The 27,018-nt window shown below is 39.3% G+C and overlaps 1 protein-coding gene across 1 annotated transcript in view; it reads right to left on the bottom strand.

Moving 5' to 3' along the window:
• The window catches only part of LOC138163249 (histone-arginine methyltransferase CARM1-like), a 269,638-nt gene that overhangs the window by 192,018 nt on the left and 50,602 nt on the right, over nt 1-27,018 (bottom strand). The gene's annotated exons all lie outside the window — the stretch shown is intronic.

Genomic DNA, 27,018 nt, shown 5'->3' with positions numbered 1-27,018 from the left:
ACACCTGCCACAATGCTGTGCCCATGGTGACCCCTAGACAAATGTACATTAAATGCATGCTCTCTGCCATTCCCTGATAAGTATTTGAAACTCTGAGGATGAAAGTAAACCAGCAGTTCTCAAACTTTTTGGCCTCAGGACCCTTTCACAAGTCTTATAAAAATTACTGAGTACTCCAAAGAGCTTTTGTTGTTGTATGTTTTGCCTATCAGTATGTTCTGTGTCAGAAATTACAACTGATAAAATTTTTAAATATTTTATAACAATTTTTATTAAACACATTTTGTTTTAAAAATAATTTTATTAAATATTTAAAATTTAATTAATTTAAAAACAATAAAATCCATTAGAAATGAACATAAATAACATTTTAGTGAAAAATAATGATTTTCTAAAATAAAAAAATTAGCGAGAAGAGTTAACACTTTTACATATTTTTGCCAATCTCTTTAATTTCTGGCTTAACAGAAGACAATTTAATTCTCATATCTGCTTCTGTATTCAATCTATTGTGATATGTTGCTTGCTTGAAGTATATGAAGGAAATTAAGTCTCACATAAATAAGTAGTTGCAAAAGGGATAAGTATTTTAGTAGGCAAATAATATTTTAGTATTATTATGAAAAGAGTTTTTACTTCATTGACACCCTGATAGGATCTCAGGGATCCCTAGGGTTCTGTGGACCATACTTTGAGAATAGCTGAATAAAACCAAATTTGAATATTCAAACTGAGGCAATTTGCAAAGCAAATTTCCCTTAAAAAAAAAAAAGACCACCAGCATATTTATATGAAATGGGATAGATAACCTCAATTATCCCCAACTAAGATCTACTCCACTTTAAGACAGGGTGGCTTAGGATATGTTATTTATATTTTGAATAGGAGATATTATAGTATAGTAGAAACAGCACTGGGCAGTTAGGTGGTGCAGTGGATAGAGTAGTCGACTGGTCCAGAGTCAGGAAGACCTGATTTCTAATTTGCCCTCAGACTCTTACTAGCTGTGTGACTCTGGTTAAGTCATTTGACCCTGTTTGCCTCCGTTTCCTCATCTGTCAAATGAACTGGAGAAGGAAATGGCAAACCACCCTAGTATCTTTGCCAAGAAAGTCCCAAAGGGGGTCATGAGCGTCAGACACAAATGACAATGACTAAACAACAACAAAAGAAACAGCATCGTTCTGAGAATCAGAGATGTGGGCTCCAGTCCCAGCCCTGTCACCAATGGACTGTGTCATTTCAAGCAAAATAATAAGAAAAAATTTACTTTTTATAGTGCTTTCCTTCAACTAGTTCTGACCTGAGTACAAGTAATAGCATTGGCCTTGCACACTGGAAAACAGAGAAGTGTCAACGAATCATTCAGTTTTAGGAGTGAAATTCCAGCCTAGGTCCATTGATCCTGAGTTCCCTGCTCTTCCTATTTACACCACAAGATACTTGCCCTCTCTGGATCTCAGTTTCTTTGGCTGGCCTACGTCATGAGATAATAGATTTGGAGTTGGAAGGGGCCTTGGAGGTGATGATTACATCTTTCAGCTCTGTCTCTGTATCCCTAGCACCTTGGTGCTTGGCACGGCATCCACCCTACATAATAACTGCTCATTGATGATATAATTTTAATATGAAAATTAAAAAAAAAAACAATTCAACATGGGGAGCTTTTTTTTCCTTAAACAGAAGGATTCATCATGTAGTTTCTTTAATACTGAGCTTCTTTAATATAGTTAAAATGAACTTGAACGTCAATCTGCAAACTCTTTAGTAAGCTTCTATTGTACAAAGCAAGGTATATATATCATTGTTCCTCCAGGTAACATACTCTAAAGGTGTCTAGACAACAATGTAGGTACTAAAGTCAGTTGTGGGCAGGTTCCATTAGGTACAAAGATAGAGCCACATCCCAGTAATCCAACAATGTAAACCACTTTTCAAAAGGAGCCCTGAGGTTATCACAGGGCAGTGCAAAGAACCCTGGATTTGGAATTATGTGAACTGAGTTCCAATCCTGCCTATGCTACCATCTGTATGACCTGGACAAGAATGGACCTCCATTTTCCCATCTGTAAAATGGGGAGTGTTCCTGAGATAGCCTCTAAGGTCTCTTCCTGGTCTAACTCTATTATCTTATTAGATTATCTAAACCACACTCGAACAAGAATTTTCTCCTGAACATATCTGACTTCTACTTAAAGATCTATAGTTGTAGGGAAGTCCCTTCTAAGGCAAAGCATTCTACTTTTCAACAAGGTGACCATTAGCTAAGGAGAGGGTGGAAAGAGGCAGCAAATTAATGTCAAACAAGTGCAGACATCTGATTGACTTAGCCTACCATAAATCAGACCTCCTGAGCTCGATTGATCCATCAGTTTCAGCCTCCCTGGTAGCAGGAATTACAAGTGAATAGAGTGCTACACCTGAAGTCAAGAAGAGTCATCTTCCTGAGTTCAAATCTAAACTCAGACACTTTCCTGGCTGCATGACCCTGGGCAAGTCACTTCACCCTATTTACCCCAGTTTATTCACATATAAAATAAGCTAGACATGGAAATGGAAAACCACTCCAGTGTCTTTGCCAAGAAAACCCCAAATGGGGTCAAAAAGAGTTGGACATAATTGAAATGACTGAACAACAACCACCATAGCCAACTCAACAGCTGTTATAGTTAGTAAATTTTTCCTTGAATCTACCTGAAATATGCCTTTCTACAATTCATTTGAATAAATTGACCACAGACAATGTATAGTAGACAGAGACCTAGACCTGGAGGCAGCAGAGACCTGGGTTTGAATGTTGCCCCTGACCCTTATTTGATCAATGAGTCATCACTACCCCGAGTGTAAAACGAGACTGATGAAAATACCTAGAATATTAATCAAGATTTATGTAACATTCAAATACAATAATGTATGCAAAACATTTTATAAACATTAAAGTGTTACACAAAGCATCAGATCCGATTTTTTTAAAGGTAGAGTTAAGTGACTTGCCCAGGGTCACACAGCTAGTAAGTATCTGAGGCTGGATTTTAACTCAGGTCCTTTCCTGACTCTAAGATCAGTGTTCTGTTCACTGTGCCACCTACTGGCCTCTCAACTCTTGTTTTTACCAGAGGCCCTAGAAGTAAAAAAAGGCGAGCCACTGCTTGAGAATACAAGCTAATGGTAGCACTTCATAGCATCTTGGAAAGCTGACTTCAGCCTCTCGGTCTCAGCTTCTACATCTATGAAACAAAGGAATCTTAACCAGTTTTATGTCATGGACCCCATTTAAGAATAACTTTTGCTGGGCAGAGCCAATTTGGCGGAGTAGAAGCACGACCTTCCCGTGGCTCCGGCTTCCACTCTCCCCAATCCATGTAAAAAGGGGACTCTAAACAAACTTTGGAGCTGCAGAACCCACAAAATGACTAACCAAAAATGAAGCTAACCTCCCTCTGAGGACAGCCCGGCAGGCTGGCAGGAATTGGCCAGCCTGTGCTCTGGGAGCAGAGCCCAGCCCCACTCCAAGGCTTTAGCCCCAGGGCGGGCCTGACCAGCCACCAGCCAGAGGGACTCCATATCAGCAGCAGCTGTGGCCGTTTCCAGATTTATCAATACATAGATGTGAAGGACAAGGTGAGAGGCCAGTGCAGTCTGGACTTTGGGACCCAGGAAGTGGGAGTGCATGGCTTTTACCCCCGGAGCGAGAAACTGCTGAGATGCCAGCACAGCCTGCCAGCGCCACGTGGCGGCTTCAGCTCCTGGCCTGCAGAGTGTAGGGGGACCAAGCACCAGTCTGAGGGGTCATCGCTCTTGCTTTAACCTGCTTGGATCTGGACTGCAGTCTAGGGTGGAGGTCCTGGGGTGTGTGTCCAGCTTGCCAGAGTGTGTGGAGACCTCAGAGAGTGCACCCATCTAATACCTCCGGCAGCTGAGAAAACCCCAGCGTTTGGGACGAAAACTCCCCTGTCTGGTGGCAGAGTCCTACTGTGGCAAAAAGCCCAAAAGTCAAATCATTGAGTGGCAAAATGAGCAGGCAAAAGGAAAAAAAGCAGACAGAAGATTCCAACATTACACTCCTATTTTGGGGATAAGAAGGAGCAAGGCATGGAACAGGAGGAAAACAGTGAAGTCACAACTCCTGCACCAAAAGCTTCAAAGGAAAATACAAGCTGGTTACAGGCCATAGAGGACCTTAAGAAGCAGATAAGAGAATTGGAGGAAAAATTGGGAAGAGAAATGAGAACAATGCAAGAAAATTATGAAATGAGTCAACAGCCTGACTGAAGAAAATAATACCTTAAAAAACAGACTGACTCAAATGGCAAAGGAGGCTCAAAAAGGCAATGAGGAGAAGAATGCCTTAAAAAGTCGAATTTGCCAGATGGAAAAAGAATCTCAAAAGCTCACTGAGGAGAATCATTGCTTCAGAATTAGATTGGAGCAAATGGAAGCTAATGACTTTATGAGAAATCAAGATGCTATTAAACAGATCCAAACAAATGAAAGAATAGAAGGCAATGTGAAATATCTCATGGGAAAAACCACTGACCTGGAAAATAGATCCAGGAGAGATCATTTAAAAATTATTGGACTGCCTGAGAGCCATGACCAAAGTAAGAGCCTGGAAAGCATCCTCCAGGAAGTTCTCAAAGAAAACTGACCTGATGTTTTAGAACGAGAGGGCAAAATAGAGGTTGAAAGAATCCACCGATCACCTCCTGAAAAAGATCCCAAAAAGAAAACTCCTAGGAATATTATAGCCAGGTTCCAGAATTCCCAGATTAAGGAGAGAATATTACAAACAGCCAGGAAGAAACAATTTGAATATTATGGAAACACAATCAGGATAACCCAGGATCTGGCAGCTTCTACACTGAGGGATCGAAGGGCCTGGAATGTGATATTCCGGAGGTCAAGGGAGCTGGGATTAAAACCAAGAGTCACCTACCCAGCAAAACTGAGTATCATGTTTCAGGGGAAAATATGGTCATTCAGTGGAATAGAGGACTTTCAAGCATTCTTGCTGAAAAAACCAGAGCTGAATAGAAAATTTGACATTCAGATACAAGAAGCAAGAGAAGCATGAGAAGGTAAACAGGGAAAAGAAATCATAAAGAACTTATCAAAGTTGAACTATTTTTTTTTTGAAGCAATCGGGGTTGAGTGGCTTGTTCGGGGTTGCATGGCCAGTTGTTGTTTCTGGGTGTGGTGCTGGGTGTCTGGGCCCGGATTTGATCTGGGTCGTCCCGGCACTGGAGCCGGTGCTCTTGCTCACTGAGCCACTTGGCCAAAGTTGAACTATTAACATTCCTACATGGAAAAACAATAATTGTAACCTATGAAACTTTTCTCAGTAGTTGAAGGGATTAGAAATATATATATATATATATATATATATATATATATATATATGTCTTTATATGAGGGTATGTGGGCATATGAATACATATGTGAATGTGTGTATATACGTTTACAGGAATACATAGATAGAGGGCACGGGACCAATTTAACAGGAAGGGATGATACTTAAAAGGTGAAATTAAGAGGTGAAAGGAATATAATGAGAGGAGATGGGGAGAGACAGAGTGGGGCAAACTATCTCATACAGAAGAGGCAAGGGAAAATGGTTACAATGGAGGGGAAGAATAGGAAGGCAAAAGGGAATAGGTCAACCTTATTCCTATTGAATCTGGCTTGAGAAGGGAGGGAAATACACACTAAATAGGGGATCTCACCGTCCAGGAGAATGGGGGGGAAGGGGATGTGAGGGGGGATGATGGAAGAGAGGGCAGGCTGGGGGGGAGGGAAACTGGAAGCATCCACTTTTGAAAAGGGACAGGATCAAAGTAGAGAATAGAACAAGTGTGAGGTGGGATAGGAAGGAGGGAAATATAGTTAGTCTTTTACAATACATCTACTATGTTATTGTTTTGCATTAGCCACACATGTACAACCTATACTGAACTGCTTGTCTCCCCAGTGGGGGTGGGTGGCAAGGGGGGAAGGGAATGAATCTGGAATTGGAAGTTTTTAAAATCAAATATTTATATATATATATATATATGTGTGTGTGTGTGTGTGTGTGTGTGTGTGAAAAAATTAAAAATAAAAATAAACTAAGAATAACTTTTGCTACTTGCAGTCCTAATAGAAGAAAATGCTACATTTCAGTTAGAGGGTAATGAAAATGAAGATATAATTTTTCCCCATGCAATTTCATGGACCCCAGGTTAAAAACCTCTGATCTATAGAGTCACCTCTAGTGCTAAAGTTTTACCTATAACTAAAGGAATTAAGGGTGAGTGTTCCTTTTACAAACAGATCCATTCAAGAGCTCTTTAAATTGTAACTTCCTGGGGCTCAAAAAGGTTGAACTGATTTATCCAATGTTAGACAGCTAAGTCAACAGCAGAACTAAAACTAGACACAGATCCTCTGGGTTGACAACTCAGTGAATTTCCTGTAGATGAAAACAAATGAAAATTTATATTCCTCATGTTTTGGGCTTCTTTCTATTGAAAGAAACAAAAAAAAAATTTCAAAAAATATTTTTGGAGGGTGATCCACTGGCCAAATTTGCATTGTTTCTATTGTTTACAGATGTAGCTCTTTCTATTAAAATGGGCTAAGAGAGCATGCCCTTGCACTCTCTTACCCCAACCTCTCTCCTCAACCCTGCCTCTATCCAAGGTGTCCAGAAAATCCTTCCAGTCCACTGCAAAGGAGGATAGATTTTCTCATCTCTTGTGGAAGTCAGATTCCCCTTATTTCTATCAGGCATTTCCTGATTGCTTTTAGATTTGAAACAGGTCCTGCTCTCCACAGGCAGATTAACTAAATGTAAAAACAAAACAACCAGACACATTTGCAAGAACCTCAATCAAGAGCATTCCTTAGTTAGGTTAGGGAACATTTTGCTGCTAAAAAATCCTACACCTGCACAAAACTCAAGGAACCCTGTGGTCCAGCTTCCTGCACAGATGCAGGTGAGCACTTAAGCCATCCCAGTCAGTTGTCCATTCTATTTTTAAAAGTCTCCAGGGATGGCAATTTCCAACTGTACCACATTTTCCTTTTTCTCCTTTTATTTCCTTTTCTTTTATTTTGGCTCATTCTTTAAGAACACACATACATTAATTCCTCAGGTGGGGTCACTCATACTGTTCTTTCTTCTTTTATAGGAAAATGCACTGGAACACGGAAGAAAGAATTCAAACTACCACAGGATATCCTAACAAATTTCTGTTTTTCACAAACAATTTCTGGTATTTTAATAGGACTTAATTTGAGAAGAGACTTTGAAGATTAATTTAAGCCCCTCACCTTTATAGAGAAGGGAGCCTGGTCCTGGCTCAAATCAGGGTCTTCTAGGTCAATTCTAGTGATTCTTCCACTGAACCAAACCACCATCTAACCTCATAGAATTGAGTTTGAAGAGACTATGGTTTTTATTAGTATTAGAGAGAGGTGAAAAATAGCTTTATAATGTGTACAGCTTCTTAAAATGGGGCCTGCACAGTTGTTCATTAACAAAATATTTTGGTAACTATTTCAACTATTAGTTTCCTTTGTATTTTATCTTATGTATTTGATAATATTATTCTAAGTTCTCCATAGGCTTCACTTGACTGCCAAAGGGGTTAATGATACAAAAAAATAATTAAGAACACTTGGTTTAGCAGATTAAGATTGTCTGTGGAGTCTGGAAAATATGGATTCAAGTCTTAAATCTGGCACATGTCAGTCAATTAAGAAGCATTTATTAAGTGGCTTCTATGTGCCAGGCTCTGAGGAAACAAAGGTAAAAGCTGGTCCCTGCTCCCAAGGAGCTCACAGTTCAATGGGTAAGTCACCCAACCTCTCATTGCCCTTACAACTCTCTAAGACCTTCAAGTTACACAGACTACTGATAACCTGAGCTGATGTGGTGGAAGAAAAAGCGCACTGAGCAAGTTCCTGGTGTTCTTTAAGAGCACACATACATTAATTTCCCAAGTGGGGTCACTCAGACTGTTCTTTCTTCTTTTACAAGAAAATGCACTAGAACATGAAAGAAAGAATTCAAACTACGATAGGATACCCAAACAATTTTCTGTCTTCCAGAAACAATGTCTGGTATTTGAATAGAAATTAGTGTGAGAAGGGACTTTGGAGATTACCTAATTCAAAATGGTGAAAGTACTGGGATGGGGAGGCATGGAGATGTCTCTGGGTTCTTGAAGTCTATGCTAGTTAATGCCCACTCTGCTAAAAGAACAGAACCCTGGGGTATTTAAATAAGAGATTGATGCTTTATTACTTCTACTCACATCTATACAGATGAAACAAGGAATTGAGAAGCAGTTATTTGAGTAATTCAATAATTTATTCATTAGCTTTCAAAATTATAATAACTTGGAAATTCTTTTTTAAAAGACATTAAAAAAAAACAAAACCAGAAATAGGATCTCCTTAGCCAGCCCTGGCTAGAAGAACAGCATCCACTCACTGACAGGTCTAATCCTGATACTAATCAGCACAGAAGCTTTAACCTGCTCCCTAGGCTGGTTCACAGCCCAAGGATCCTCCGCCTGGGGGACTCCCCAGTATGCTTCCATATTCAGCTTTGGCCCTACTGCAACTCAGAAGATCCACCAGTCTTAGCCTCCCTAGTAACAGGGATTACAGGGGATGCATCACCAAAATATGACTTGTCATAACTCCTATTTCTGAGACTTTAAGAGTCCTTTTCCTTACTACAATCCTGTGAGATAGCTAGCATGAATATTCTTCTTCCCACTTTACAGAGGAGGATACTGAGTCTCTGGGAGATTAGATGATTTATCCAACCAGAGCCGGGACTTGAATTCAGGTCTCCCTTTCCTGGATCCAGAGTGCCATTCAATCTATGGCACTGCTTCTCTAGCACAGTACCCTTTTGTATTTTAAATGTTTATGTATTAAAATAGTAGAGCTATCTCACCACTTTTTGATAAGAAGGAAGAAGGCAAGGGATGTGTGCTTTTCTGAGGAATTTTAGCTCCCAGCTTTATAAGAAATCACAAGGTTGTAGAGAGCAACAAATAGGAACACCAGGGAAGAGCCAGCTGTTCAAAAACAAACAAACAAACAAACCCCCAGATACAAAACACAACAACCCAAAGCCCTGAAGATTACAATGGTAAATTAAAAATTCCTAAATTTATTGTCCTTTAAAGGGAAAAATAGCTATGTATTTGTGCTAAAATGCTGAGTGTATAAGTTAAATTTCTATATTGCTTTATGGTTTACACAGTGTTTTCCCTCACTATCCCCCCTCCCCCACAACGTGAGGTATATGGTGCAATTATTATTTCCATTTCATAGATAAAGGGACTGAGGCTCCAGGAGGATAAATAAAGTTTGTCCAAAATCATACAGAAATTAAGCCAGAGCCTGAATTCAAACCCATTTTTCCTTTCTCCAGTTCCAGTGTTCTTTCTACTACTGATAGGTGACATAGTGGGTATAGCACTGAGCCTGGGGTCAGGAAGACCTGACTTTAATTCTAGCCTCAAGACCTTCTTAGGTGTGCCACCCTGAGCAAATCACCTAGCTTTTGTTTGCCTCAGTTTCCACACCTGTAAAAAGGAGAAAATAATAGCACCTATGTCACAGGGTTTGTTGTGAGGTTCAAATGAGATAATATCTGTAAAGCACTTAGCACAATGCCTGGTACATAGTAGGTGATTAATAAATGCTTTCTCTCTTTCCTATAGAAAATGGCTTCCTATTACTGGAATATCTGATATAGTGCCTAAGTTTTTTTTACACCCAGTGTCACAACAATCCATTTTTTTTTCTTTTGTGCTTAGAACTAGTACCATAAACTGGTCCCAAAGCAAGAGGCATTGTTGTGAAAGGGGAGGAGAGGAAAGAAAGGAGACAGGAAAAGACTGGGAAATTACTCTGTGAGGGGAGATGAAGACTGGTGGACATGGAGTGTATGTGGGGCACAACAGGACTTGGGGGAGGGGAAGAAATCTCAACCCAGTCTGTCACCTAGAAGCTTGTTATTTTCACTATTCATGCTAATTAGGTGTGTTAAACTCTTATTTTCTACCTTGTTGCAAGGCTACAAATGCTGCCCATCCTCCTCAAAGGTGGCACGCAGGGGCAAATTTCCAGTCACTGTCTTAGCTATTGCTATTTATGTTCAGCACCTCTACAAAGGCTAGAAAATTGTTCAGACCAGCTAGTATTTATATAATAAAATAAGTTTTAAAAATTCTTTGCTTTTTAATTTTCATCTTTACAAAAGGAAGGGGGAAATAGCCAAGTTAAAGGCCCAGAAACTTTTCTGATATTTTTCAAATTAATTTGAAACATTTTCAAATTTTTTTTAAATTTCAATTTTTTAAAATTCAAAATGAATTTGTATATTTCCTTTCCCTTCCTTTTCCTTATACCCTTTCCAGAGTTCCCAAATGTCTTCTTATAAGTTTGGAGGTTTTTTTTCCCCTTTATAAATTCATACCTCTAAGAAAGAATGACCTATGGCCATGGAATCTAAAACTACCAAAAATAATCTCTGTGAAGGATGAGGGGAGATTGTGTTTACACTTTAGGGGATTGTTAGGATGCCCTTACAAAATGAAGTTGGTATGAGAGTGATAAAAGGTGCTGGGCCAAGCATGGCAAATTTCCCAATTCTCCTCTTGTAAAATGTCTCAGCTTCAGGGTGTCTGATGGAGCTATTCCAAAAAAATGGGGAAAGAGCTCTGTTGCAATGCCCATGTTTGCCAAACTTACTTGCCCTCATAGACTACACATTCCCAGCATATGACCTCGATCAGACTGCCACTGATGCTTCACCATTCACAACTGGATGGTGACCAGTTATCTGATGAATTTTCCACGGCATACTTATACAGAGATAAGGATAACCTGGAGGGCCCCTGAAGGGGTCCCTGGTATATTACTATCTGCTCACTATGACCATTTCCTTAAATATATAACAAAAGTAAGCCCTTCCATCAATTTCCCTCTCTTTTCTCCCTCACCAGGACTAAGTTAAGCTTAGATGGTTGTTCTTTTACCATTTTCAATACATCTTTTCTTTAATACTATGACTAGCCATCTAGAAATAGGATGGCAACAAATTCAATTCAACAAACATTTATTAGATGCCTGCTGTATTTAGACTATTATGCCAAGAGCTAATGGAGGTACAAAATTTAGATAAGGTATAGACCCTCAACTCATCAATCAGATCAATAAGCATTTGTTAAACAGCTACCATATGCCAGACACTGGGCTAAATACTAGGAATACAAAAAGAGGTGAAAGCGCCTTATTGAGCTTACAATCAGGGGGTGGGTACCAAAGACATATACACAGATAACTAACTCATTAGAGAATCAAAGAGGTGCAAAACAAAGGGGTCCAAGATGGGGGGGGGGAGTATCAGTTTTAAAAGAAAGTTCAGAGGAAGTGATGCCTGAGCTGAGGATAGGAATGCAACAAGCAAAGAAAGGGAGGGAGTTCATTCCAGATACCGGGCATAGCGATGACCAAAGCATTAAACTGGTAGGTCTACCCTGTTGGAGGACACCTCCCTTTCTGGTCGGAGGGTTCAAATTAGTGAAGACATTGGCAAGACCGATTTATTCTAAGAAATGCATCTATGGAGAAAGCACAAGGCCCCAGGCAGCTTGGGGGGTGGGGTAGGAGTGGTTCCTGTCTGAGGTTGTACTGGTATCTTGGGTCATTTTCCTGGCCTTTTTCTGCCTAAGAGAAATCCCCAGGACTGTGAATTGCCCCAGGCTTTGTAGAACTTGCCTAGGAATAAAAGCTGAGTCTCTCCCTTCCCCCAGGCAGCCCCACTCAGAACACAATCTATATATAGCCCACAAGGAATAATGTCCGGGTAGGGTTTGAGAGCTAGAGTACAGTGAGAAGATGTCAACAGGAGAGTCGTAACAGAGAAGGTGTAAGAGATAAGAAAACATGCCCAGGAAGAACAGTACCCCAGGGAGGGAGAGCAGCAGGTCAGGAGCATGTAAAGCATGAATCCAGAGAAAGAAGAGGAGGGTGTGGTGACCCAGCATTAAAAGCCTTGCTCTGGGAAGAGTCCTCTAGACCAGTGGTTTTTCACCTTTCTTGTATGACACAGAGCCTACTGGTAGTCTGGTGAAACCTCTGGATCCTTTCTTGCAATATTGGTCTTAAATGCATAAAATAAAATAGGATTATAGAGAAGACCAATTATATTGAAATATAGTTATCAAGATAATGAAACAAAACAACTTCCCAGACTAGGTTAAAAATCCCCTGCCTTCAGTGAATAAATATCTGGTAGAACCGTACCTCAGCTGGCTTGGTTCTCTGCTATCTAACAACCATTTATTAAGGGCTTAACTATGTGTAGATAAAGATCCAGAAATTAAAGAAGAGATACCCTCAAGGAACCTGCATTCTAGTGGGAGCAGGGGACACAACATATACACAGAGAAATAAATAAAAAGTATATATACTAAAGAAACTCTAGGGGTAAGTAGATGGTATAGGGAATGGAACACCAACCCTAGTGGAGGAGGGCCTGAGTTCAAATCCAGCCTCAGACACTTGACACTTACTAGCTGTGTGACCTTGGGCAAGTCACTTAACCCCAATTGCCTTGCCTTCCCCCCTGAAAAACAGAAATTCTGGGTAACTGAGAGGGAGAGGGAAGGGAAGAGGATGGGGGAAGGAAAGAAAGGAACTAATATTTGGGAGTAGAAGGAGAATCAAGAAAGGCTACATATAGAAATTGAGAACATAAAGATATTTTGATGGAAGCTAGGAATTCTATGATAGAATGCCTGGTCTGGAATCAGGATTTCCAAGTTCATCTGGTTACATATATTTACTAGCTGTGTGACTCTGGTCAAGTCATCTAACCCCATTTGCCTCAGCTCCTCATCTGTAAAATGAACTGGAGAAGGAGATGGCAACCCACTCCAATATCTTCACCAAGAAAACCCCAAATGGGGTCAGGAAGAGTTGGACATGACTGAACAACAAAAGGTGGCACAGTGGAAAGAGTCGTAAAGACCAGAGTTAAAATCTAACCTCAGACACTTATTAGATGTGTGGCTTTGGGCAAGTCACTTAACCCCTGCCTGCAAAAAAAAAAACAAAACTGAAGAAGGAAATGGCAAACCACTCCAGTATCTTTGCCAAGAAAACCCTATGGACAGTTGGTCCATGGGTCATGAAGAGTCAGACATAACTGAATAACAATAACAATGATAACAAGGGATTCTATAAAGGCATAAGGGAGGAGAGAGGACATTCCAGACATGGAGGAATCAACTGCTCAAGGTAATCTAAAGTTACAATTGTTGGCCATGGACCTAACTGAACAAAGGCAAAGTTGATACAAAGAAAACCGCAGTCAGTGTTCAGAGGGGGGTCCTTTTCTCCTTGTCCTCAAATTCATAGCACATAGTCTCAATACTTGAATTAATTCTTTAATTAAAGCATTATATATGAAGATAGTTATGTGTGTGTGTGTATATATACATATATATATTTAATAATGATCTTCAAAGGATCAAAATTACAAGTAACCCAAAAAGCTACACAAAGACACACACTGGTTTTAAGTAGGCTGGAGCACACTTCCAACTATGATTTGTAGGGAAAGTGGCTTGAAAGGCATCATTCAAGGTCCATCTATCCAGGAAAGGACTTTGGTCACTCATGCAGTGAAAATGAGAAACAAGATCACCACTTTGGTACACTTAGACATTCAGAGAAAGACTTCAGCAGTCTGGATAGACCACCAATGAAGAGGTTAGGAGACAGAGGCAGAGAGAAATTCATGGATGGACCTGTCCAAGGTAATAGAGTCAGCAAGTGGCTAAACCTGGCCCCTCAATGCTCAATGGACTTCAATGGACTCAATGGACTCAATGTTCTTCATACTTAAAGATGAATTTACCAAATGACTTATCAGATGACATATACCATCATTTCTCCAGTAGTAATGATGAATTTGCTTTGATTAATTTATATTCTTTCCCAAGTTTGTCCAGTGACCAATAGGAAATATTTTGAAGTAGGCTAACTGAAATGATAAGTGTATCCTATTCACACTCAAAGGAGTGTGGGCCTGGTAATTAAGAATCTGACACTCTACTTCACCCTGTTAGTAACTAGCTGTGTGATGACGAACTCATCACAACCTTTATGGGTCTTGTTTCATCCTCTATGGAAGGAAGAGGTTAGATTAGACGATTTCTAATTGCTTTAGGCTTTGCTAGGCTTTAACATTCTGTGATTCAAATTTGTATGTAAAGAAACCAATTATTTTGACCTATGACAAACAGTATTACATAAAATTCTCCTCTCAAAAAACCTATTATTTTAGTTAAAATTAAACTATCCTGATCCCAGTAAAAACCACCAGATAAAAATAATTGGTCAGGTGTTTCACCTTCCTAACTATTGAGTCAGGTGGACATGTCTGAGATAATTAATTAATTTTTGCAGAAATCAGTCTTAAAGACAAAGTTCAAATCAATGGAAAATTACTGGTTGATTCAGTGATTTCCTATGGTCCTAGCCAAGATATTGCAGTAATGCTAAGGGCAAAAAGGGCCTGCATATTACATATTGGCTTACCATAAGATTCCTAAGTTAAGACAGACATACCTCATGCCCAGAAAATAAATGTCGAAGAATGGCAAAATACTTTACTTTGTCCATTAGCAGGATAACACAGATTATAACCATTTCTATGTGCCCACCTCTCTGTACCATGTCCAAATCAAAAGAATAATTCTTATAATTAACATTTAAAACTATTAGTGGTTTACAAGGCCATACTCACCACTTTGGAAGGATATATTTTGAAATATTTAACATTTGTGATATAGCCCAAAACTATTTTTTCCCTTGGGATTTGTCAGTTAAATCTTAACCCACCTTTGCTTGGAAAAAGAGCAGGGAAACTAATTGTCATGGAAGGAAGGAAGGAAGGAAGCAAGGAAGGAAGGAAGGAAATAAGTATTTATATTCACCAGGCCCTGTGCTAAGCACTTAAAATTATTATCTCATTTGATACTCACAACAACCCTGGGATGTAGGTGTCATTATGATCCTCATTTTACAATTGATGAAACTGAAGCAAACCGAGGTTAAGTGACTTGTTCAAGGTCACATAGCTTTAATAAGCATGATTTGAACACAGTTCTTCCTGACTATAGGGTCCAGTGCTCTATCCACTAGGCCACCTTCAATTTATATCATTACTATCAGAATTCTTTCATGTCACTTTTCATGAGATTCAAGTTTATTATTTACAGCAGTAGTGAAACTTTGTACTTGATTTACTGTCTATTGTGCTCAAATCTATTTTTATGTATTATCTATAAATGGAGAGCTTCTTGAACATAATAAAATAAATAATGAGAATGATCCTTCAATGCCATGTAGAACTGCATTATGAAACATTTCACTTATTTTTATCAATAAAGATAGTATAGTTCTGATCATGCCATGATGCTCACAAATCTTCCATGGCTCCCTACTGCCTCACTGGAAAAGTTCTAATCTAGTATTCAAGAGATGCCTATCCCTGCCCCACCCCCAATCCAATTTACCTTTTGAACTTTAACTAATATGGCTTCTCTCTAGTTGCATTACTATATTCTTTTCATAAACCCATTCTAACCTTTCCACTCTCTGCTTCTTTGTCATACTGTTCTCAAAACTTGTAATGCCCTTCCTCTATCTCTGACTAATGAAAGCCTTTATAGACCAGACCAAATGTCACCTCTTCTGTTATTGTCTCCCCACCCTCATGTGACCTTTCCCTGCTTTGAACTCAGCATTTTGTATATCTCTTATATACTTATCACACTAATTTCTATTATGCTTATTTTTATCAGTGCCTTACCTTCCTTACCATGTTATGAACTCCTGGAGAGCAGGGAAAGTGGCTCCTTCATAGCTGCATATCACTCAGTGCCTAGTACAGTGCTTTTCACATATTAGATGCTAAATAATTATTTACTGAGTGAATGAAAAGCAAAGATACTCATTTGTTAAAAGCACCTCACTTAGGGGCGGCCAGGTGGCTCAGTGAGTAAGAGCACCAGCTCCAGTGTCCGGAAGACCTGGGGATCAAATCCGGGCTCAGATACTTAGCACCACACCCAGAAATAACTGGCCGTGTAACCTTGAGCAAGTTACTTAACCCCGATTGCTTTAAAAAATATATATTAAAAAAAATAAAAGCACCTCACTTCTCAGAAATGTACAATGCGGCCCCCACGTTAATGTATTTTCCCAGAGAGGGTTGGCTATCCTTCCAGCATCTACCATAAGGTTATCAGGCACAAACCATAACACAGCTAGGAGCACAGCACTGAATGTGTACTCCATCCTTGGCTTTGGATGGTGCTGAAAATAAAGGACTAAAACCACAACAACCTTTTGTCACTGCTAACAATGCTTTCTTCAATAGCAATCTCAGTTTCTTTCTACTGCTTTGACTAACTCCCCTCCACTTGTGAATATTCACATCTTTCTTATTTGGAAAACAAAACAAAAAAAAATAAGAAGAAAAACCTACATTTGTCCCTGTGGTGTGGGCCACCAGCTGATTTTTCTGCTTCCTTTCACTTTCTTTAGTGTTTTTACTCTTTCTGCCTCTATTTCTTTTCTTTCTACTAACCTCCTCAGTCCCTTCTGAACTGGCTGTGGTACCCATTGCTCTACAAAAACTAGGAGCCTGAAACAGAAAGACACTATATTAAGGGTCGAGAGCCCTGAGTTGTAGTACCAGACCTGCCACTAACTAACTCATTGACCCGGGGTCTCTCTCGTGTCTTTGTTACCTACAATTTATTCCTTCCCTGGTTGTATTCTTAAGTTCCTCTACCATGCCCCACCTCTTAATCTTGAAGCTTCACTCCAACCCTGGAATCCATACGAGGAAATAAATACCTTCTGTTCCTGCAGTCTCTCTCTGGACGTCTCCTTCCAGCACTCTATTTAAATAGGTTACCCAAGTCAGCCAGGACTCATTACTGTCTATGTACTCTAGACTTTCTCTACCATTTCCCCCCAGGGAATCTGGCTTCCCTTTTCCTCTGGCTTTTACTCCTCCATTAAAATGTAAGCTCCTATGGGGTACAGGCTATCTTTCTTTCTGCTTGCATTTGTATTCTTAGCGTTCAGCACAGTGCCTGGCACATAGTTAACACCTAAAAATGCCCTCTCAGTGACACTTCTGAATCACACTTTCCAGTATATTTTACATTGTCTATTCCAAGTCTACCTTTGTGTTAAAATATCAAATAATAAAATGTACATAAAATACCTTATAACTATAAGTCACTCACTCAGTCTCAGCAACAACTTATCAAAAGAGGAAAACCTAGCCCTACTACTGCAGAAACAACTCGAATAGTAAATCCTGCTGCCCATGAGTTGGAAGCAGCATGGTTTAGTAGAGGGAGGGTTAGAATTGCAGGTGAGAGACTTGGTCTTGAATCCTGGCTCTAACACTTACTGTGGAGCTATAAGCAAGTTGCTTAACCTCCCTGAGTCTCGCTTTCTTCATTTCTAAGAGGAGAAAGTCCTATATCACAAAGTTGTTGGTATTAATGTACTTTGTGAACTTCAATACACTGCAGATATATGAATTATTATCATTAGCATGGCTATCCTATATTTAAGAAGAGTCCATTATTAAGTGGAGTAGGACAAGTATGAATCTCTAATATCAGAATACAAGGATGAATTTCAATTTTAACATATTAAATGGAACATGAGGAAAAACTGGAGTCGGAGGAAGAACAATTCAAGGGATTAAAAGGTTAAGAAAACAAGATTCATTAAACAAAGTAACTGAGCAAAAGTGCTTTGAATTAACTTTATGCTAATTTTCATATTCAAGAGCCTAGAGTACCTACATAATGCTTCTATACAAATTTATTAAAAAAAAAAACAAAAACAATTAGTTGGAAACCAATTAAGGGGCTGAGTTCAACAAGTTTGAAAGACAATTAGTTATTACACCGACTTCAACTCCTCCATCATTCCCCACCTCTCCATCTCCAACATGTGTACAAACACACACATACACACAGTCTTGGCCATCCAGGAAATAATGATGGCTTTGGACTGGTAATAATTTAAAACCCCTCAACATGTTTTATTTAACTTGTTTTCTACATCAGACAATAAAATATCCCAAGCAAAAAAACAAAACCCAGATTTATAACAGAGAAAATCAGAAAGAACAGGTAGCACAGTGAGAGTTGGATTTGGAGCTAAAAGATCCTAGGTCCAGGCTTCTGCTATTTACCTCCTTGGGGAAGCTGCAAATCCCCTGGGGCCTAGTTACCTCAGTCTTGGTTTAAAAAAAAAGGGGGGAAAGGGTTGGGCTAAATGATTTCTAAGGTTCTCCACAGCTCTAGATTCTGTGATCCTGAATTCTACAAGGATTTGTGACATTAAAGATTATTCATTCACCAATATAAACTAGTTGGAAGGCATTTTTCATGAATAATTTTCATGGTTTAAAATAGTTGTTTGAGGAGGGGGGGTTAATATAACCATGTAACAAAGAGAAAAACACAATAATAACATCTCACTTAAGGTTTCAAGTCACAAAGAGTTTGCCTAAAAAGGCATCCCACCGAGAATTATTTCTAGAGCAAGAGTTCTTTACATTTTTTTCATGTGTTCTGGACCCCTTTGGCCTATGAATATAATATTCAAATATATTTGTAAATGTATGAAATAAAATCAATAGGATAATAGAGAAAATAAATTATATTGAAATACAGCAATAAAAGCATATTAAAAACAAGTTCATGTACTCCAATTTAAGAACTCTTATGCTTTAGAAGCTCCAACATGTCTGGAAATGCTTTTTCTTATTAGCACCGAAAACTGAAGAGAATTCAGGTTCTATATTCAGCCAAGGAAATGGTCAAGAACAAAACAGGTGAGGCAGCTTTCTAGACAGAGCCCTTTAAGTGGACCCAAGCTTCTGAAGACACAATGCCTACCGAACAGATGGCTTTGCACTCTTATGAATTAGTCAATTAACTGCTGACATTGTCCCAAATTTCACTTTCCTCTGACTATGCAGACCTGGCCTTATGTAACTGATTTAGATTTTCAATTTATGGGAAATCCATGATCCCAGAATTGCTGAGGTTAAATTTGGAGCATTTTTTTCCCCGCAATTCTAAATAGATGACTCACACATGAGAACTGATGAAGGGACAAGAGTATATGGCACAGTAATTGATACTTGTCCCATAAACTCTTTGTCAGGTCTAAGATCCTCCTCAATGATTCACAGAATGCTCCAGGTGAAAGACTACTAGGATGTTAGACTTATACCCTTGGTCTATAGGCAAAGGGATATTCATTCGTATATTCTCTCTCCTCTCTCCCTCTCCCTCTCCCTTTCTCCCTCTCCCTCCCCCCTCCCTCTCTCTCCCTTTTCTGACAATTTAATGAAACCTATGAACCCTTTTCTCAGAATAATGTTTTTAAATGCATAAAATATGCATGATTACAAAGAAAACCAATAATACAGTTATCAAAATAAAAACAATTTTACAGACTCTTGGTTAAGAACCTTTGAGTCTAACGCCCTCAATTTTCAGATAAAGAATCTTGTCTGTATGTTAGCAAGACAATGGATCCAACCATGGCCAATGTGAGATTTTTAGTCATTTCCACCACCATTTGTCATAGGCCTGGGCCAATGGACTGGGCACACTCACAGGAGAGGGTCTCACTGGGAGTGTTAGACAAATAGCAGGTAGCAGGTAGCTGAACCCAAGGACATTTGTCCTCTGCTATTTTTGCTACGTCTGACTGCCTGAATTCCCATGCATCTTTCCTCTACAACCTAGGAAAGAGAAGACAAGTGATCTTTCTATGAATATCGTTCCCCAGTAACCCATATGTGTGTGTGTGTGTGTATAAATATAAAACCCAAGGCATTTTCTTAAACCAAGAGGTGCTAATGGGACTACATAGAAGTTATATGAGGCAGGTCCTAAAATTTAAAGAATGACCATGACCACATGGGCTAATATATGCTGACAATTTCTTCCAATTTTCCTTTATACTCAAATATCATTTCCCTCTGTCACTATGGAATGACATTGGTCAGTCAAGCAATACTAGCTGCTTACTACTGCTTAACAGCAGGTAGTTAATTATCTGACATCATCCCAGCATCACACATAGTGGCAGAACTGATAGTATCTGTTTCTTGAAGCAACCTGGGCTAGTAACTGGGCACTACTTGCTCCCATACTTACATTACATGGGCATCTAAAGCTTTTTCTGACAACCTAATATAATGGCCTGCATGGGGAATATAGACACTATGGTTTCTCATCAGCAATGTAATGGATTGAGACACAACATCCAGCCAGGAGTGGGAAAGTACCATCCCATATGCCCTACCATTATGCCTACAGACCACTTGATATTGCCACATAACTTGCCCATGCATCCTTTGGACCTGCCAACTGCCCAGCAGCTGAATCCTTCCATGCATTGTCTCCTCCATTTAAAATGTGAGTTTACTAAGAGCAGAAACTTTCTCATATTTTTATTTGTATCCATAACACTATGCATAATGCTTGGCACAAAGTGCTTAATCATGCAGTCATTCAAAAAACAAATGAATAGACATCATTTCACTTTCTAGAAAGGCAAATCTGTTGAAGGCCTTTGGATCCCATGAGGTAAAATCACTATTTGTCCAAACTCTACTAAGGGAAGGACATGTCTGATATTACCTCAGATAGTTCAAATAATCCAATAGGTATTTAAAGAAGACTGGAGATTGCAAAGGCAAGAGGAAGCATCAAGAAATTTTGCTTGATAATTATCCTTAAAGTAGTCAATTCAATGAGTTTATTAAACCCTTCTTATATGGTAGGCAGTGTGTTAGGCAACACACATACAAAGACAAAAATAAAAAAGTTCCTTTCCTCAGGGAACTTACGTTCTATTAAGAGACATGCCAAGAGTAGAGATGAGTAAATACAAGATATACTTAAAGTAAATACAATGTACTTTTAGTGAATGAGGTCACTAGCAACTAGAAGCATCCTGATAGGCTAGTATAAAAGGTGGTGCTTGAACTGAACTTTTAATGAAGCCAGAGATTCTATGGGCCAGAGGTGAGAAGGGGGTATAATCCAGGTAGTAGGTACAGTCTGGGTAAAAGCCAGGAGTTGGGAAATAGAAAGTCATGTACCAGGATGCTTAAAACAGTTTGTACATGAAGGAGACTAATGTGTAATGAATCAGAAAAGATGGCTGGAGTCAGGTTCTGAAGGGCTTCAAATACCAAACAGATTAGTTTGTAGCTATTATCTTAGAGGTAACTATGCTGCTTGAGATTCTTGAGCACAGACTTGTACTTCAGGAAGACTGATTTAGTGACTATTTGAGGATGGACTGGAAAAAGGAGAACACAGAGAGGCACAAAGACCAATTTGGAGGCTGATGCACCATTCCAGATAAGAATGAAAAAGGTCTTTAGGGTGTTGGTCACGAAAGTGGAGGAAAAGGGGATGGATGTAACAGATGTTGTGCAGGTAGAATGGATGAGAATGGATATTGGGGGCAGGAGGGAGGGCAAGGGAAAGAAATAACAATGACTCTAAACTTGAAAACCTGGCTGGTTTTTAAAATAGTGGTGCCTTTAAAAATTGCTACAGATATCCAATGGCAAAGAATGAAAGTATCAGACTTGTCAGACATTTCAGTTTTAAGATTACAAGAAGTATCGTGTTATGGTGAGTAGAGGACCATCCTTGCTATCACAAATACTTGGGTTTAAGTCTGACACACAGTGGTTGTTTTTTTTTTAAAGCAATAGGGGTTAAGTAACTTGCTCAAGGTTACACGGCCAGTTATTTCTGGGTGTGGTGCTAAGTATCTGAGCCTGGATTCTATCCCCCAGGTCATCCCGACACTGGGGCCGGTGCTCTTACTGCTGAGTCACCTGGCCGCCCCCCACACAGTGGTTGTTTGATTATGAGGATACCACCTAAATCTCTCAGAGCCCCAGAAAACTCTTTAAGACTATACATTTCAGCTGAGTTACCCATTTGTACCAGCAGAATTCCCCAACCTGATGAAATCAGTTACCCATCCCCCCTCAAAAACATACAAAACACCAAGATATGCATACCATAAAATAACAAAAAATGACGCTGACATAGGATATTTAATGTTTGTAAATCCCTTTGCAGACACCATCTCATTTAAAGCCCTACTAGAAGGAGGTAACTACAGGTATCATTATCTCTGCTTTAATAGATAAGAAAACTGAAGTCTGAAGGGTTTAAGTGATTTGTCCACCGCCACAGCCAGTAACTGTCTGAGGCAGGATTGCAATCCAGTCAATTCATGGCTTTAAGTCCTGTTCTCTACTATACAAATTGAAATCAGAGGGATATGGTTAAACATTCTCTGCCTTTTCCAAGTAAAATTTACCCTAGCTACTTAGATTTACACTTAATTTGAGATTGGAACTAATCACTCCAGAGACCTCCATGTAGTACCACATGGTACACTGTCAGTTTTGTGGATGGGCAAATAGGCTTCTAGGCACTTGGCAAAATTCTTCTTCACCGAAAGCTTCCTTGCTTATCTGTTTTGACCACACATTAACACACACTATTTTCTTCTCCAAAAAGGAGAATGTGAAGTTTCAAAATACTATAACTTTACCAGTATTGCCCTACCAGGGATGGGGAACCTGTGGCCTTGAGGCCACATGTGGCCCTGTAGGTCCTCAAGTGTGGCTCTTTGACTGAATCCAATAAGTGTGGCCCTTTAACTGAATCCAATAAGTGTGGCCCTTTGAGGACCTAGAGGGTCATATGTGGCCTTGGGGCCGCAGGTTCCCCACCCCTGGTATACACTGTGTTCTTCCTGGAAATCTTTTCTAGGACTCAGGCTTGCAGCCTTCTAATCAATTTATTATGCAATATTGTGTTTTGTCATTTATCTGTGTATGTACCACTATTAGATGATAAGATTCATCAGGACAGGAATAATATCTTATCCTGCCTTTCTCTACTTTGGTGCTTGATACAAATGTTCATTACACAGGAAGCACTTACTAAGTAAATGATGAATGAATGAGTTACAGCTTCTGCAAGTGAAATGGTGAAATGCCTCCTTTCTAAACCATTGCTAGATCTTAGTAAACATCCTGAAATTATATCTGAAACAACTTAGGGGAGCAGATTTGTTCATCAGCAACCTGAGAAGAAAATTACAACCATATTTGATTCCTTCAAGGCAGTAAAGGAACTTTTTATTTTTCCCCTTTGAAAACCAGAATAGGCCAAGTAAGTTACATTCTTCTTCTAAGTCAACACAATTACTGTATTATCCCTACAGCCAACTAATCAGCAAAACACTTAAGACACTCCATGGAAATGCTCTAGCTCAATGTAATAATGCTGATTATATGTTCATTCTTGCAACATGCTGGAAATTCAGTAAGTACAAGGTTTATAAAGGGAATAGTTACTTCTTTGATTGCCACAGCAGTAAACCATTGTTCAAAGATTATTTGGAAACAAACACACAACTGTGCCACATTCTCTCACAGTTTCTAAAAGGCTGAAGGCACTAAACAGCAACCAAACTCTCCTTTGAATTTTACTTTGCTACTTTTTCAAGAAAATGACAACAAGTAAACACAAGTTATCACAACTGTCTTCTTCCCCTTTTAAAAAATGCAGCATTTTCCCCTCCCCCAACAGGGAAGTTCTGAAGTTTAAAAATATTTGAGCTGCTTCTTAGTTTTGAACTTGGGCTATCCATAACAGATGGGATACTCCAAAACTGCAGAGGTATTAAAAAAAAGAGAAAGCACAATCTCTGTCTGGCATGTTGAGTGAACCTCTATGGAAAAGTTATAGAAAGACATGGACAAGAGCCACCTAAGATGAGTAGAGGGATTGTGGTCTTCACTGATGAAGGGGTTATAGCTCTCACTAAAGAGGTCAGAGGTCCACAGAAATAACTAACTGGCTACCTAGACTGCTGTCTTCCAAGGATCACTGGCATTCCCCAAGAATTTTTTCATGTTAGTAGAATTTTCTTATTTTTTTTTAAAAGAGTCTTTTTAACTATGGCTGTTTCCTGGAAATCAGTTCATAATATTCTAACCCCACCCTCCCCATTCTCCTCTCCAAAAGCATCACCACCACCAGAGTTTTAGTGGCTAGCTGACTATTTTATTATCAGGGCTGGTAGAGTTCTAGGGCACACTAAGCATCCTATCATGCCAACCCAACCATGGTACTGGGGATTATTCTATTTGGAGCCTTAGGTTTCTCATCTTATCCTTTTTGGTATTACTATTCAGGCTCCCTTCTCCTCCATCCAATAATCCCCACCCTTTTATGTCTCAGTCCATTTCTATAGAAAGTACATAATCTTTTTTTGTAAGAACATTTATAATAAAGCTTGTATTTTCTAATGGGGGACTAAACCAGAACTGTGTCGGGGCTTGGGGAAAGAGTGCATATGTGCTGGGTCAGGAAACATACCTCAAAGTAGCTTAATGTGACACCAAAACTATCTCTTGATGGAAGGCTGGTTTTTTGTTGTGATTTTCTCTCATGATCACTCACTTAGCTACCTTATAGGGAGCAGTCTTCTCCTATTCTTATTGGGGAGGTGGGGTACAGAGAGGTCAGTGTTAATAATCATAATTTCCATGCAGCTTGTAAAATGTTGGTTTGTATATGGAACACTTATAACATGTGGTGAAATTATAATACAAAATAAGGTTAATTTATCCTACTTTGTTCCAAAATTTCTATTACTCACCCTTGACTAGAATTTGTGGGTTCTGTTAATATGTGCCAAAACATGGTAATGTTGGAATTTGGAAAAATTTGGAAATGTTTGATAGTTGGTGCTTAGTTGATGACAATTTGATTTTAAGGCGTCACTTTTCTCCTGCATTCTCTGGGTTGTTTGGCCTTAAAAAAAATATTTCATTGATGCCATTTGTTTTAGCATCATAGTCATTCCTAGAGGGAAAAAAATCCCTCCCCTTCCCTGCCCCTCATTCTGAATTGAACCTCCCCCAGGGACTGAAATAACAACAACAACTCTTACACAGTGAACTTGATCATTTGGTCAGCCCAGATTCTACTAACACCACAACTTCCAAATCTATCCCCTCCTTCATTCACAGGCCCCTCACCTCAGTTCAGGCCCTCATCACCTCATCTGGACTATGATAAGCGCATTTCCAACTGGACTCCATGCCTCAAGCCTCTCCTCTTTTCCAATGTCCTCCATATTGCCAACCAAGCGATATTCCTCAATCGCAGGCCTGACCATATCACAGCCCAGTTCATTAGCTTCCAGGAACTCTCTATCATATCCAGGATTAAATAAAAACAGTTTGGCATTTATATTTCTAGCATAGTTCCTGGAATAGACTTGACTGATAGAAAAATATGTGATAGTGACCCAATCGATATATGTATCATTCAGCTGAAGTTTAATCTGCTTTGAGAAAGGAGATATTTTTATTATTCATTTTTTAGAATCTTCATTTGTTTTTCAGTTACCCAGAGTTTACCTTTCTCTCTGAGTTTGCCCCATTTAGATTGCTGTTTTATTGTATGTTATTCTTTTGATTCTGCTCATTTCACTCTATATCACCTGGCACAAATCTTCCCATGTTTCTCTGAACTCATTTCATTACTTTTTTTTTTTGTAAAATATTTCAGTCCACTGACCACCGAGTTTAAATAAGAGAATAAAACCACCACTGGAGGGGATATTACACTACATCCTTTCTTTTCTTTAACCCTGTTCAAGTAAGCTAAGTGGTTTAGCAGTAGAGCCCTGGATCTGGAGACAAATCACATGGTTTGCAAGCAAGCAAACAAAAACTTGTCCCCCCGGTGAATGGCACCAGCTTTGTTTCTAGTTCTTAGCTATCACAGAGTGTTTTAGTAGACATTGAACCTTTGCTTCTCTCTTTAACTTCCTTGGAGTATACACTCTGTAGTGAGTTTGTTAGGGAGAAATAAAATTGTAAAACTAAAATTAAAGTTTTCCCCCTTAGCACTGATTGAAATTATTGACATTCTCCCATAGTATTATAACAGCAGGATGAGGAAACACTAGCTCACTTAGATTAATTAATTTGTCAGTAACAATCACTATAAGGACCTAGGTTTGATTCCATCAAGATTTTCACATTTGGAAGTCATAGAAAATAAGGTTAAAAGCTATAATGTGGCTTTAAATTACTAGTAATAATAGCTAACTTTTAAATTACACTATGAGGTTTGCAAAGTACTTTACATATGTTATCTCCTTTGATCTTATAAGGTAGGTGCTATTTCCCATTTTACAGATGAAGAAACTGAGACAGAAATGAAGTGACTTGACCAGGATCATATAACTAGATATGCAGGTCTTCCTTGCTCCATGTCCAGTGCTATAGCCACTATACAAGCTAGCTGCCAACAACAGAGCAAATGAAGAATGGATATTTAGCTCCCTGCATCCCCAAGAGTCTTCCCTAACTCCCACTGAAAAGTCTGGGCCCTCCCTCAAGAATCCTAAGGGTAACCTTGAGTGCTGATAGGGTATGTCTAGTGCTGTTGCTCAGAAGTCTCCACCTGCGTATTCACCATTGATTATCACCCAGTAATACAATTCACTTTTAGGGAAGGGTATTTATTTTTAAGCAGGCACAGCCCTTGTTACAAGGACTCTTTTTCTCTCTTCACCAAGTGCTTATGAAGTTCCTCTTAGGTCCAGCTCTATTCTGGGATCCAGGGCATGGTGCCTTAGAATCTGTAGCCTGTCTAACCATAGCCTTGCCCTGTGGTGAAGGGATGTGTTCCCATAAATTGTCTCCATTCTTGGATGGCTCTTTCCACATCCATCTATGGTGCTTCCTCTGCTATTGTCCATTACCACCTCATTAGAAGATGCTACTCACTTCAGTTGCTGGTGGGACCTCTG

Source organism: Petaurus breviceps, unplaced genomic scaffold, assembly GCF_028583685.1.
Source record: "Petaurus breviceps papuanus isolate PSGF00001 unplaced genomic scaffold, PetGlider_PUasm1.0 187, whole genome shotgun sequence".
In the NCBI taxonomy this organism is placed as follows: Eukaryota; Metazoa; Chordata; class Mammalia; order Diprotodontia; family Petauridae; genus Petaurus; species Petaurus breviceps.
The sequence above is the reverse complement of the archived record's forward strand: the minus strand, read 5'-3'. Positions and strand labels throughout refer to the sequence as shown.